Source organism: Peromyscus californicus, unplaced genomic scaffold (assembly GCF_007827085.1).
Source record: "Peromyscus californicus insignis strain IS unplaced genomic scaffold, ASM782708v3 Scaffold_6__1_contigs__length_162567912, whole genome shotgun sequence".
NCBI classification, from domain to species: domain Eukaryota; kingdom Metazoa; phylum Chordata; class Mammalia; order Rodentia; family Cricetidae; genus Peromyscus; species Peromyscus californicus.
In genome coordinates this window covers 141,100,812-141,113,758 of record NW_026294584.1, presented here as the reverse complement: position 1 = coordinate 141,113,758, position 12,947 = coordinate 141,100,812, and positions in this window count along the sequence as shown.

Below are 12,947 nucleotides of genomic sequence, written 5' to 3'. Positions count from 1 at the left end.
CGCCTCATGTTCCTAGAAGTTCCCATACAAAACCTGACCTTCTCTTCATCTCATGCGAGTCCTAGTCCTCAAATGCCCCAGTGAAGGCTGGTGAGGTAAGGGCCTGGCAGATGGGATAGCCAGTTATCACCTTAACACAAATGATTTCTAGGTCCTGGTCCTCACCACTCTTAGGTATCACGGTACTCTCCAAGCCAGCTAGGAGAGTAACGTCCTAGGAACGATGGGCATGTAGAGCACAAAGCCTTAACAACTGTTTTGATGTTACCATAGAAATTCATTTTCCCTGTCATTGCCGCCTCTTTCAAAGGAAGACTATTTCCCAGTTTCTTTCTGACCTGAGTTGTAAACAGTAAGATTAAAACTGGTCATTGGACAAGTCTCGGTTCAGATGTTCCTTACTGATGTCTAGAACTTACATTTACATGTGGTCTAGCCCAAATCCCACTGCTATAACAAAAGACTTGAGTCTGGGTTCTGAAGAAGAGAAAACGGACCTCTGTGAGTATGTGCTCACCACTGACTGAGGGCTGCCTTTGCTGTCAGGTACCACATGGTAAGACAGCAAGCAGTCCAGTTCGGGCCTCCTGAAGAGCCCTACACTCAGGATTTAATTAGATTCCAAAATTTCCCCATGGCCCACATCTCCAAATAGCACAAATGTATCAATTTGGGAATTTAAGTTTTTAACCCAGGAATTTTATGGAGACACACTAAACTCACAACAGTGTGATGGCTGCAAGGATGCTCCAAATTCTCTTCTGTCCCATTTCCCTTGACACGTACTCTTTCCTAGAGATACGCAGGGATAATGGTCTTAGGTCTGTTGACATCTGGGGGCTTCTACAGTCTTATGTTAGCACTCATAACCATCCTTGGAATTCACTTCTGCATGCCCCATGGTGAGGTGAGTTCCCCCTCCCGCCTCTCCCGTCTGCCGCTCAGAGGTCCTGGTGCCGTGTCTGCCCATGGCTCTCTATTCCATGGGCCATCCAGTAGTGTAGTTGGCTTTCTTTCAGAACAACAGGTGTTTAGAGTGAGACAAGAGCCAACAAAGCAAGTGCAACGTTCTGCATAGCTCTTGGGAATGAGCTACGAACCACCCACTGCCACGAACACTCCAGACAGCTGCTGCTGGGGAAGCCTCCCATTGCCCCAAACAAGTTCATTGCAGCCAAACGACTGGAAAACCTCAGGCTTATGACCGAGGTGAAGACTAGAATCTCCATTCTTATCAGCAAGTGCTCTTGCATTCTTTCTTTAAAAAAAAAAAAAATTGCCAGGAGGTGGTGGCGCACGCTTTTAATCCCCGCGCTTGGGAGGCAGAGCCAGGCATATCTCTGTGAGTTCGAGGCCAGCCTGGTCTACAGAGCGAGATCCAGAACAGGCACCAAAGCTACACTGAGAAACCCTGTCTCGAAAAACAAAAACAAAACAAAAAATTAATTTATATTAATGTATATGGGATTTTGTCTGCACCACATACATGCAGTGCCTACAGAGGCCAGAAGAGGGCATATGTTCCCTGGAATTGGAGTTGCAGACGGTTGTGAGCCACCATGTGTGAGCTGAGAACCTAGCCCAGGTCCTCTGGAAGAGAAACCAGTGCGATCAACCACTGAGCCTTCTCTTCAGCTCCACGCTTTTGTATTTCTTTTTTGTTTTGTTTGTGTGTTTGTTTTTGAGTCAGGACCTTTATTATTTATCCCTGACTGTCCTGAAACTCACAATGTAGACCAGGTTGTCTTCAAACTCACAGCTTTGCCTGCCTCTGCCTCCCGGTACCGTGATGAAAGGTGTGTACTACTACACAAGGCTTGCTTTTGTATTTCAAAAACCTTTCTAGAGACCTGAAACTTTCATGAGTACATAGGGGTAACAGCAAAATGAGAACTGCAGTCCGCTTAGCAGTGGTCTTCCCCACATCCTTTCACGAAGCCGGTGTCCCAAAGCTTCATATTAGGCCATGTATTTTCCTTCTGGGGCTGTGGGGTAGACAATGGCAAAAATGCTGCTGGGGGGGGGGGGCTAGAAAGATGGCTCGGCAGTTAAGAGCACTTGCTGCTGCTATGAAGGATCAGGTTCGGTCACTTGCACCCACATTGGGTGGCTCACAACTGTCCTGGGGATACAACGCCCTCTTCTGGCCTCTGCAGGCACTGCACACATGGTGCACATACATACATGCAGGCACATATATACACACAAATAAGATAAGTAATAATAATAATAATAATAATAATAAATAAGCCAAGCAGTGGTGGCACACACCCTTAATCCCAGCACTCGGGAGGCAGAGGCGGATGAATCTCTGAGTTAGAGGCCAGCCTGGTCTGTAAAGTGAGTTCCAGGACAGCCAAGGCTACATAGAAAAACCCTGTCTCAAAAAACAAACAAACAAACAAAAAACAACCAGCATATATATATTTTCAGTGGACATGAGGGTCCAAGGCACCAGCATGAGTTGAGTGTCCATGGCCAGCACATGTGGAAGGCCTGCATCTGGCCTTCAGGAAGCCCCGTGAAGTCCTCCCAGGCTGTGTGACTTAAGAAGTTCTCCTTGGAGACAAAGCGCACAGGCCTGCATGCGACTAGGAGGTGGGTGGGTCAGCAACCGGGCTCGAATGTGGCACCGACTGGTGCTGGCAGGGGAGCCGGGCTGAGACCCGAGGGGTTTTCTCAGAGCTGTGAATAATAGAAGAAAACACTCGTTAGAATGTCTGTGACGCTTTGGAAACAGTAGAAGTGGACCTTGACTTTTTCCAAAAATAAAGGGATGGGAAGTGATTTTTTTTTTCTTTGCAGCGAAGGAGGAGATACTCAGGCAGCTTTCAGAGCACACAGCACAATGGACTTTAAACCCCATAAATGAGCGTGGCCCTGGAAAGTGGGATAAATTCAGCCACAAACACGGACTGAACAACCACCTACCTGTTTTCTCAGGAGGCCTGAAGGCCTGGGGTTGGAAGTTTCCAGATAAAAGACTGGCCGCTCGTGCATTCTGGGCTTTGAGGGCCTTTCTGGAGGTGGTAACCAAAGGCTTGAGCCACCAGAATTGACTGCCAGAGAGAAGAGTGTGACAAAGCCCATCTTACCTTCCTTCCCCCTCTACCTCATTATTGCCACCTCGTTACCCCTTCAAGACTTTGCTCACTAACGACACTGCTTCCGTCTCACTAGGAATGGCAAGTTACGCGCAACTCCCATCACTTGGTAGATTTGCAGGTATCACTTGTGTTTAAGTATGAGGCCCTTCCCATATTGTCCACAAGGGGGTGCTGGTGTCACAGATAGAACCAATTTACAAAAGCCACCCAGCATGGGTCTCTATAGAGACTAGGCTTTTAGCTCCTGGCCTAGGAGAGGGCAGCCTGCAGAGACCAACCTCAGGCCTGTCCCCCACACACAGGGCCTCACAGGCCCATGGACCAGTCTCTCCCTTTGGACCACAGATTCGTCATGCTCTTCAGTGCCTAGGCCAGAGGTGGCAAGCTGGCAGACCGAATCCGGCCTGCACATACAGTGAGACCGACTCCCACAGTCACTAAAATAAGATGAAAGATCTCTCTGGTGAAAGTCAAGGCCTTTGCTGCTCATTGGAAATCTAGGTCTTGGAGACCACAGACCTGCAAGGCAAGCAGGGTTGTAGGGGGGAGTCTGCTCAGCCCCTTCTCCCTCTTCTTACCCGCCCCCAAGCTGAGAAACCGTTTCTCTGTAGCTTAGGCTCTGCCCTTCCGTGGATGTGCAGCAGCATGGCCCAAGGTCTGATGAAGCGTTCTGAAGCCTTCTCGGAACATACTTCTAGTACCTGCCCCCTGACGCTGAGCACCAGCTCTCCTTCCCAGAAGATAAGAGGCCCCTGGATGAAGTTTTGGTCACCTCCCTTCTGCCTTTGGATTTTAGTCACCAGATAACCCCGGAGCAGGGCCAGAGTTTAGAAATTCTTTACAGACCCCAGGACGAGAGCAGGGCAATCCAAGCCCATGTACACTAAGCATGAGCTTTTCCCATTTTGATTTGGTGGGGGAGGGTCATTTTAATTTTATGTGTATGAGGGCTTTGTCTGCATGTATGTACGTGCACCACATGTGTGCCTGGTGCCCGAGGAGGTAAGAAGAGGCCATCAGATCCCCTGGGACTGGAGTTACAGATGGTTGTAAGCCACCAAGTGGGTCCTGGGAATTGAACTCAGGTCCTCTGCAAGAGCAACAAATACTCTTAACCTCTGAGCCAACTCTCCAGGGCCTTGAAGGTCATTTCTCTTTTGTGTATATGATTTTTGGGTTTGTTTATTTGTTTGTTTGCTTTGTTTTGACTGCAAATCTGCTGGGTATGGTAGCTTATGGAGGCAGAAGCAGGCCGATCCCTGTGAGTTAGAGCCCAACCTGGTCTTCATAGGGAGCTCCAGGCAAGCCAGGGCCGAATAGTGAGACTCTGACTAAAACTAAGTAAGTAAGTAAGTAAGTAAGTAAGTAATAAGTAAATAATATAATAATAATAATAATAATAATAATAATAATAATAATGCCGTTTGGCCATTGAGATGATTCAGCATCAAAATCACAACTCTCCAAGCCCTTTCACAGAGGTCTTTCTTGGTACTGCTGGTCCACTGCACAGATGAGGGCTGGTTACAGCAAGGGATGGCAGGGAACCCCTCCATCAACAAGTACGTGATTGGTGGCTCCTTTGCCAGTGACCAGGTTGATCTTTGTGGCTAGTGGCAGAGCCAGATGGGGAGTCCCAGTCCAACTGGGTTGGTAGAGAACACATAAGCTCCAGTGTGCTGCCTGCCCTGAAATCCCCTCCAGTCCTCTGCTAGCCAGGGAACCATGGGGACAATTGTGTGGTATTTTGCAGTAAACTCAGCTCTTTTTTTTTTCCACCTGTGAAACCAAGCTCCATAATAACAGTGCTTTCCTTGAAGAGTGCAGTCAGAATGGGGTTGACTCAATGTAAAGCTCAGAGTCTGCTCAGCCAGCATGTGAGCCTTGTTCGCTATCACCCTAGGCTAGAACAGCATGCAAAACAAGCCAACTAATGCAGTCTTTTTTAAAAAGATCATTTTGGGACTGACCTATGCGCTCTGCGTATGTTGCAGCTGTGTAGCTTGGTCCTCTTGGGCAACTCCTAACAGTGGGAGCAGGGTGTAAAAGGTCTTATAATAAAAAACAACCCAGAGCCAGATATTGGGGTGAAAGCTAAAAGATCAGAGAGCAAGCCACAGCCAACCTCACCTCGCCAACTCCTCAGCCGATCCTATTTCCACGAATCCTCAGACTGAGAGCCTCTGAGTCCTCACCCCTGAGGGTCTCAGTTGAACTGCTGCTTAGTTCCTGTCTCCTCACACCTTATACACTGTTCTCCACCCAGCCATGTCACTTCCTGGGATTAAAGGTGTGTGTGCTTCCCAAGCAAAGGCATGAGATCTCAAGTGCTGGGATTAAAGGCGTGTGTGCATTCTAAGCAAAGACATGAGATCTCAAGTGCTGGGATCAAAGGTGTGTGTCACCACTACCTGTCTCTCTTCCCAGTGTGACCTGAAACTCACAGAGATCCAGACGGATTTCTGTCTCCCGAATGATAGGATTAAAGGTGTGTGCCGCCACTGTCTGGCCTCTATGTCTAATCTAGTGGCTGGCTCTGTCCTCTGATCCTCAGATAAGTTTATTAGGGTACACAATATATTGGAGTACACAATATATCACCACACTCTTTTACAGGCTTTTGGGATCCTACTCCTCATACGGGTTGCCTTGCCCAGCCTTAATACATGGGGAGGTGCTCAGTCTTACTACAACTTGATATGCCATGCTTTGTTGATATCCATGGGAGACCTGCCCCTTTCCTAAACAGAAACCGAGGAGGAGTGGGTTGGGGGTTGGTTATGGGGGGCAGGGGACTGGGAGGAGAGGAGGGAGTCAAAACTTTGGATGGGATGTAAAATAGATGAATAAATAGAAAAAGAAGGTCATTCCACAGACAGGTACTTAGGTTTCCAACACATGTCACTAAGATAAGGGACTTTGAGACAATCACCATCTGAGTGTCTTGAGGACCTAAAGGAACTTACTTTCACAAGTGGAAAGTGCAGCTCAGTGGTAGAGCTCATGCCTGGTGTGCACAAGGCTCCGGGTTCCAGCCCCACCACTTAACAGGGAAGGTTGGGCATGGTGGCACCTTTAATCCCCAGACTTTGAAGTCAGAGGCAGGTAAGTCTCTGTGAATTCAAGGCCAGCTGGGTCTACATAGTGAGCTCCAGGCCAGCCAGGGCTACACAGAAAAACCCTATCTCAGAAACAAAGAAGGAGGAATTACCCTGTTCACAGCCTAAGATTCTTTTGGTGAATTTGACTTCGTTTTGGAGCTAAATTAAGAGTCATATTGTCCACTCACCTAAATATAATGGACCCCTACTAGTTGCTATCCTTGTCACGCCATGGAGGAGGGATTTATTGGGGCTTGTGGTGAGGGTGTCATCAGGGCCAGGAGGAGCCTGCAGAGTATGGGTGGTTGAATCAGGGAACTCCTTCAAGGCCCATCCCCGACAACCCCCTTCTGCTAGCTAGGGCACATTTCCCAAAGGTTCCATAACTGCCCAAAGAGCATCACCAGCTGGGGACCCAGTCTTCAGACACACAAACCTGTAGGGGACATTTTAAATTTAGCTAAGACAGTCTCTGCTTGGAGTCAGAAAAACAGATGTGGCCAACTTAAAATATCACGCACACTGCACTGTACAGGCTACTTGATTTAGATTTTGCCTGAGGATTGAGAGTGAGAATTTTAGTGCAGTGGATTGAATAGGCTAATATCCCCTGCTGAAGTCTTTGGTAGATAGAATGTCACCTTTCACAGGAACGACACCTAAGAACAAAGAAAGAACCTTTCAATTGAAAACACCTTCATAGGATATTCTTGAGAAGTAGTAGCCTTTTCCAGCAGGTGTGCTTTGTACCCCAGTTCATTGTCACAGTGATGTCTAGGTTCCTCCAGGATATGTGGTTTGCAAATGTGTGGCCACCATGCTCCCAAATTTCTTAACTTGGATTAGCTTTGCAATAATCTATTCTTTTCTTCAAACATTACCTTTTGGCCTGGGGAAGCTGCCTTTCTGCTCATTCAGTTCTATCCTCCTTTGCCAATTCAGGCTTGCTCAGCTCTGGCAATCTGGGTGGGGACGATGACCCAGGGTGGATTCCACTTGGTGCCTACAAAATCCCTATAGGATCAAAGACATTTACATACCTTATTGGCATAAGAAAATTCTTTAATTCTTTTGGCTGATATTTGTAGCCACTAGAGATGTTAACATGTGGGCTGGAGAGATGACTCTGCTGTTAAAGGCTAGGCTCACAACCCCAAATATAAGAAATGTTAACACCGATGGATTTTGGCCACTCTCCTCCAGCTTGGGCATCAGCTTACTTAAAAAGCAATCCTTAAACTAAGGTCTGCAGCACACCTATGGAGACACAGCAGAGCCTAAGCACCATGTATGATCTATCTGGGAGCCTGGGATGTTGAATGCTCTGCATCCAGTACCACCTTGCAAAAAAGCTCCCCTCTTTCAGACAGATGTTCCCAAGGCAACAGTGTCTTCCTGCCACAGTAAGCAACAGCCATCCAGAAGCTGATCTTGTGGCCATGTATGGGAAAGAAGGTTTAGACTCATCGGCAGGACTAAAACACAGCCCGCAGACTCAGTCCAAGTGACACAAGCCACAGTCTGCTCGCCTTCTTCATTCTGGTCCCTCAAAAGTGAGACTTGTCCCAAAGCTGCCAAGTGAGACAACCTACCCACCTTTCAATGAGGCCAGTCACTGTCATCAAGAAAACTCTGATTTTCAGATATTTAAGATACAAGTTAATAAGCAGGGCATAGTGTCACATGTCTTTAACCCCAGCACTCAGGAGGCAGAGGCAGGCAGACCTCTGAGTTCCAGGCCAGCCTGGTCTACAGAGTGAGTTCTGGGACAACCAGGGCTACACAGAGAAATTACCTCAAAAAAACAAAAACAAAAGAAAACAAAGGTAACAGTTAATGAAGTATTAATTACTGACCAAGATACAGCTGACATTGTATGGACTGTAGCCTCCAGTTAATAAAGCATTAATTACCGACCAAGATACAGCTGACATTGTATGGACTGTAGCCTCCAGTTAATAAAGCATTAATTACTGACCAAGATACAACTGAAGCCTCCAGTTGAAAATCAGTTGACTATTGGAGACAGTGCATCTTCTTGTTCTTTCCTTCTTTGTTGTTTTGCTCTGAGATAGGCTACTGCTGTGTAGCCCGGGCTAGCCTGGAACTATGTAGCCCAGGCTAGCCTTGAGTTCATGATTGTCTTGCCTCAGCCTCTCAAGTGGGATTACAGGCACACACCACAACCATGCCTGGCTTCCTAGACTGTGCACTTTTGGATGGACTATGTTGTGTCCCCCTTCCAAAATTCTTACGTTGAGATCTTTGCATTTAATGTAAGGCCTTTGAATGTCAGTTGGGTTAAGAGGGTAGCAGCCTCATGAATGAGATCATGGCCTTCATTAGGGGACCCCAGAGAGTCCTTCTGTTGGGGGATATTTGTACACTGTGTGAAGATGTATTGCTGTGAGTGGTGTAATTAAAAAGCTGAACTGTCAATAGCTAGGCAGGAGAGTATAGGTGGGACTTCTGGACAGAGAGAACTCTGGGAAGAAAAAAGGCAGAGTCACCAGCCAGACGAGGAGGAAGCAGGATGGGCAGTATAGAGAGATTCAGTAACGAACCTCATGGAAGAGCATAGACTAAAAAATATGGGTTAATGTAAGTTATAAGAACTAGTTAGAAACAAGCCTAAGCCAAGGCCAAGCTTGTATAATTAATAATAAGTCTCCATGTCATTATTTGCAAGCTGGCGGTCCCGATGAGAAAGTACTGCTACATCCTTCCTGCCCCTTCCCATCCTTGTGAGAGTACGGGCAGAAGCTGTCCTGCCTAGAGTCCCACCAGTGCCGACTCCTTAATCTCAGACATGCGCCCTCCTGAATTGTGAGAAATGAATGTGGATTGTGGAAGCCACCCGCCTAGCTGATAACCAGAGCTGATCAAGACTCACTGCTTGTGGAATCTGTATGCTAATTTATCAATATCTATATCACACGCACACTGATGCTAAACATGGTAAAAATGCTTCAGAGAAAACTGCAGACCTAGGGACTGCAGCTCTCTCTGTGACGCTGTTGCTACTCTTGAATGCAAAAGAAACATTCCACCACCCCCAACACTACTCGGGAGCTACGGATCAAACTGCCGTCCCAAGTCCCAAGTATCCTGCACTGCCACACATCTCTAGAATCTTGCTGACTCCCAGGGCTCCGTCTGGGGAAAGGCAATGGTTATTGCTTTACTCCCAAACACCCAAATTGTGTTACCTTTAAAATGTCACATCTTGGGGTTAGAGAGATGGTTCCAGGGTTCTGAAGTACCTGAGTACTTCAGAGGACCCAAGTTCAATCCCAAGCATCCACATGACAGTTCTCAACTGTCTCTAACTCCAGCTCCAGGGGATCCAATGTCCTCTTCTGGCTTCTTCTGGCCACCACACATGTGTAGCATATACTCATGTAAACATGTGGAAAATGAGTATGGTGGCAAACACCTTTAATCTTAGCGCTCAGAGACAAAGGCAGGTAGATCTCTCTGAGTTTCCTGCCAGCCAGGGCTACATAGCAAGATTCTGCCTCAAAAAATAAAAATCAATCAATCAATTAATTATTTAAAAAAAACCCTCACATCTCTGAGCTGGAAAGATGCCTCAGTTAGTAAAGTGTTTACCCCCAACCATAAGGACCTGAGTTTGATCCATGGATCCCACGTTAAGAAAAAAAAAACTGGGCATAGTGGTACACATTTGTAATCCACATGTTGCAGAGGCAGAGGCTTTAGAGCTCACGGGCCAGCCAACCTAGTCTAGCTGATGAGCTCCAGGCCAGGGACATGCCCTGTCTCAAAAACAAACAAGCGTCTGGAGAGATGGTTCAGTGGTTAAAAGCACTGGCTGCTCTTCTGGAAGACGATCTGTAACTGCAGTCCAGGGGTTCTGACGCCCTCTTCTGTCCCCTTCAGGCACCAGGAACAAAAATGACGCAAGGCACATCTACAGGCAAAAATATACATAAAATAATGATTTCTTTTAAAAAACATGCAGAGGCTCCTGGGGAATGACACTCAAGGTTGACCTGGCCGCCACATGCATGCTCTCACATGTACACACACACACACACACACACACACACACACACACACACACACCTGCCCATACACAGCAAGTCACACTCCCCACTCTGTCCCTGTTCCTCAGTGACCCACCAACGTACATGCTTTTTTCCTCTTTCCTCCAGCATTCTCTTCCTCCCTCACTTAGCCTGGGATCTCTCACAGACTCCTCACTGTGTCTGTAGACCCAGATTCTGTCACCCCCCCCCCCTTTTTTTGGGTCTCTCTACATAGCCCTGGCTGTCCTGGAACTCATTCTGTAGACCAGGCTGGCCTCGAACTCAGAGATCCACCTGCCTCTGCTTCCCAAGAGCTGGGATCAAGGGCATGTGCCACCACTGCCAGGCTAGGATTCCTTCTTATCTCCAACCAGCAGCAGAAAGACCGATTCTTTCCCTGAATCTTTTGTGCTCCTTTCCCTGCCTGCAAATCAAACACGGAGATGAAGGTCCCCAGATGTCGGGAACATCGCCTTCTCTAACGGACACACCGGGCTAAGGACTGGTGATGGTGACTGTGTTACAACCACCCAGCAATGTAGGTGGGACTAAGAGGTGAGCTCTGGGTTTACACACATTTCCATTTGTTGTCAGGCATTGTAAGGAGACCAGGGTTATGCTTAAGCTGTAAGAGCCGGGTTAGGCCCCACAGCTAACACACACTGTTTGAGCTTTGAATTTCTTCTTGTGCCTTTTAAGGTAGGAGAACTTGCTTGATTATCAGGAGGATTAAAGGAGGTAGTCTTTCTAAAGTTGGGGACATAAAAAACTTCCCCAGGAATCCAGATATGCTATCACACGCACTTAATTCCACTACTCAGGAGGCAGAGGTAGGCAGATCTCTGTGAGTTCAAGGCCAGCCTGGTCTACATAAGAAAGAGTTCTAGGACAGCCAGAGCTGTTACACAGAGAAACTCTGTCTCAGGGAAAAAAAAATAATAAATAAATAATAAATAAATAAAGGACTCAGCTAATCTTGAACATAAATAAACCCATGAAGCATGGGCTTACTTTTCTTCAACAGTGTCATAAACACAAATGTTATTTCCCCCAAAGATGAGGCCAGGCGGGGGGTGAAGAGGATGTTTCGAGGCCCTTTGGCAGAAACTCCTGATAACGTCAGCCATGCCCCTCAGCACTATGACTTTCATAATATCCTTTCATGCGGCTGCCATTCTTCCAGACAGCAGTGAACTTGGCTTCGGAGAGAGTTCTTTCCCCCATGAAGCGACAGGCTAAACGGCAAGGCATGAAAAGGGATTACTGGATGTGTGTCTTCAAACAACAGTGAGGTCCCCAGAAGCATGTCAGGCTGAGAAGGCGTCCTTCGAGCGGCCGTCGGTGAAAAGGCTGGAGATAGGAGCATCACTGGGAGCTCCTGGTGACAGATGTCAGGTGTTGGCAGACCAACTGCCAACACCAATCTTCCTCCACCCCCAGATATCAAGCTGATGGAGAGCCGGGCGCAGTGGGTCTGGCAGGCCCCTCATGCTTGGATCATTGGTCACATTATTATTTCTCAATGGCTGGATAAAACAGATGGTTTACCGTGCAGTCCTGATTCTCCGTTGGTTTCAGGATCTTATTCTTCCCTCAGGGTCCGGCATGCAATCAGTTATGACAGTGATGGAGCAAGAAGGTTCCTGCCAGTAAGTCCCAGCATCCCTCTTTATTATCCTGGAATAAACCACTGCAATCTCCAACTTCAAAACCCCAAAAAGATCTAGCAGTGCAACACAGTCGAAGATGCTTGTCCTATCACAGAACTGCAGTTCTCTGGCCCCCCAAAACCCCCACTCCCTACTTGAATGTCAATTGCCTGTTCATTTTGCTTTTTGATTTGGAGAGTGTCTTCCTAGCTACCCCAGGCCTGGAACTCTGAACCTATGCGTGTGTCCCGGGTTGGTCTCCAATCTGAGACTCCCCACCTCACACTCTGGAGCACTAGAATTATCTGTGGGTGTCACTGTGCCCAGCCTTGTCCTTTTCAGTCATAGACTTACAATCCTGCTTGTACTCAGATGAGTCCTTTAATGTAACAGATTGTTTTATAATTGGTATATAAAAACTGCACAGGGCCGGGCGGTGGTGGCGCACGCCTTTAATCCCAGCACTCGGGAGGCAGAGCCAGGCGGATCTCTGTGAGTTCGAGGCCAGCCTGGTCTACAGAGCGAGATCCAGGGAAGGCGCAAAGCTACACAGAGAAACCCTATCTCGAAAAACCAAAAAAAAAAAAAAAACTGCACAGAATGCCAGGTGTGGTGGCACATGCCTTTAATCTCAGCACTCAGGAGGCAGAGGCAGGTGGATCTCTGTGAGTTCAAGGCCAGCCTGGTCTACAGAGTGAGTTCCAGGACACTAGTGCTGTTACATAGAGATACCTTGTCTCAAAAAAATAAAAACAAAAACACTCCCCCAAAACAACAACAAAAACAAACCTGCACATATTTATGGGGTAATAGTTTTGTCTTCATTTACTGTGTAAGGACATGTCACGATAATTAGCCTGAAATTTGTATTTCTATCCATCAGTTACTTTAGATTCTACATGTTTCAGTGAATCTTCAGTAAGTCTTTGTTTAGATTAATAAAATGACTTCATTTAAAAGCTGTGAAGTGCTTGCCATGCAAACATGAGTACCTGAGTTTGGTCCCTAGCACCTATGTGAAAAGCCACTGAAGCGTGT